The 2,705-nt window shown below is 42.6% G+C and overlaps 1 pseudogene; it reads right to left on the reverse strand.

The window, feature by feature from the left end:
• Positions 1-374: 374 nt before the first annotated feature.
• On the reverse strand, positions 375-1,326 carry LOC115775734 (transcription initiation factor IIB pseudogene; annotated as a pseudogene).
• Positions 1,327-2,705: the final 1,379 nt, after the last annotated feature.

Raw genomic sequence — 2,705 nt, forward strand, 5'->3', positions numbered from 1 at the left:
GAAACCTCGGGAAAGGCAATTCAAAGATCCCCCTTTCCCTGGATGGCTGGGGGGTTACAGGACTTCCAGGACAGAAAATAAAGATTGATGTAAAGTACCAGTCAAAAGTTTCAACTTTTCACTGCTACTGGGCAATTTGAGTGAAATTTAGAATAGTCCAATTAAATATCATCAATCTTTTTCTGTCAAAAACATTTTTTTGCGTGTGTGCGGTGGTTCATCTGAACTAGTGGTGAAGCACGAGGTCCTCCAGTATCAGGCGCCTTTTGGTGTAGTCCAAGGAAGGACAAGAGAAATCTTCCAAATCCAACACATATGGAAAAAAAATTTAAGTACAGCAGAAAAATATTGGTGCTGTGTAGGAGGAGTATTCTTCACAGCTGGGGCAGTTCATGAACAGGTGTGTTAAATTGGAAGTCTGGAGGGAAAAGCTCTGCAGCCCGTTGATAGATGAGTCGATAAGACCCTCTGATTGTGAAGTCTGCAACACCGGCCATGTCTCCGATTTCTTTCTGAGTCTTCTTCCCTGCAGAAGCCTGGGAAGCCATGTAGATGGCAGCTGCAGCTACCGATATGGGGCACCTGCCAGGCACAAGGTTGAGCTCCTCAGCCTTCCTGGCGATGAAGGTGGCCACTTTTTGCACCAGTTTAGGCAAGCCGAGGTTGGAGCAGAAGTGGGGCATGAAGTCTTCTGCAGCGATGGGGTCCAGACTGATCTCTAGTTTCCTCAGGATCAACTTGATGCACCTACCAATTTCTTTCTTTGAGAGTTTGGACACAGCGCAGATCTCTTTCAAGGTTCGCGGTACACCCTCTTGTCTGCAGGAGATTTAGAGACAGGCTGACGCGATGGCATTGGCTCGGCCCCTCAGGATCTTCCATTCATAAACCCGCTTGAATAAGTTGTGTGCTGTGTTTACCATGATCCCCGGCAGGTGGATGCGATCCGCCATGGTGCTGATGTCTTCGAAGGCATTGCGCATGGCCTGGACAGAGCTGCTCTTGGTTTGACAGTTGATACTTTGGTTTTCCAAATACATCAAAGCTGGCAGCTCCTGTCCCCTTGCTGATCATGGTGGTTAAGTCTCCTCCACTGAGTAGTGGGTTCTGGGCGTTTCCCACTCTGGATGGGTCTTTGAGGGCTTTCTCATTGGAAAACGTCCTCCACTCAGCAGCTACATCGATACATTGGTCAACTACAACAAGGCCGCATTCAGTGCAGATCATGTCCCCTGCTGCGTAGTCCTCCAACAGGTAGGCATAACGGTGGTAGGGACAATGAACTCTGGGAAGGGTCGGAGCATCTCTGCAGCTTGTAGATGCCATGTCATTCCTCACTCTGCCCCCAAGTCCAGTCAGCTGTTCTAGAATGACCTGGGAAAGATGATAAATTATGATGAGTCAGTGGTTTAACATTTCTGTTATACTCTGTGCTTTTCAGTAGTCTTCAGTCTTCAGTAGGATGAGGGTCCGCCCCTGAACCCATACATATGATAATATTTACTGACAGTCGCAGCACCACCTAGTGAGCACAGGAAAGCCTGAAGAAGTTGGCCTTACATAGTTTTCAAAACTATCAATAAAACTGGTAACAGACGTTCTGTACACCATCACAATAAAAAAAACTTCAGAGTGCGACACAACTCGAACGCACCACGTGTCGACGTATATATATATATATATATATATATATATATAATATATATATATATATATATATATATATATATATATAATGTATATAATATATAATGTTTGGCTCCAGTGTATGATTGACAGTGAAGTAATTACTCCTTAACTACCAGAGTGTTTTCAGGTGATCCAAACAGAAGTTGAGGGCCTTCTTCTTCTTTGGTGTGTATGGTTTAATGTAATGGAAAAAAAAAAAATTCAGTCCTTTGTGTGTTTCAGTTGGCATGGCTATCACCCATTGTCATGGATATTATAGTTTTTCTGGTCTTTTACAATCTTGAATTGTAAAACACTCAGGAGGAAGCTGATGATGGTGATTTTAAGGTGTCTACACCTTCCAAAGAAGACTCCCTGTATACCCTCCAACAGGTTGGATTTTCTATTTTCTGTTATTTTGTTGTCACATTATGTCATTATGATGTATTGTGTATTCATTGTATTCATAACATGATGGATCTTATCTTTGAAGGATGTTTTGGAGGACAGTGTAAGCAATGGGACGGTCTTTCAGTTCCAGCAGAAAACCCACACACTGCAGTTTCTCCATCACAGTCTACATCATCGCTTGAAAAGGCAAACAGATTAAAAATGAATTTCAAAGTTTAATTAAATTTCATAACATGGTATCCTGAAATAATTGTACATATGGTGTGTTACAGGACAGGAATAGCAGTTCTTCAACCATAAAAACTGACAGCAGTAATGGTGAAGAGGATTTTTTCAGATGCTCTGTGTTTTTTTGGGGTTTTTTTATTGATCAAAAAGACTGGCAGGACCTTAAAAAACACAGAAAGGGAGGCTTTTCCGAGGTCTGCAATGGACTAATGTTATAGCCAATGGCATAAAGTCAGTACACTCATTCTGCAGCTTTGGATTTAAGAGGCACAGTGTGAAAACCATTCAGTCCAGGAGTACGGCCCCTGTGTTCTCCTGTATGGCATATTGCCGTTTTAACAATTGTCCCGCACAGGGTTATTATAGTGAACGAAAATGGAGGAAATAACGAAAACTTA

The sequence above is a fragment of the Archocentrus centrarchus genome, unplaced genomic scaffold (assembly GCF_007364275.1).
Source record: "Archocentrus centrarchus isolate MPI-CPG fArcCen1 unplaced genomic scaffold, fArcCen1 scaffold_24_ctg1, whole genome shotgun sequence".
In the NCBI taxonomy this organism is placed as follows: Eukaryota; Metazoa; Chordata; class Actinopteri; order Cichliformes; family Cichlidae; genus Archocentrus; species Archocentrus centrarchus.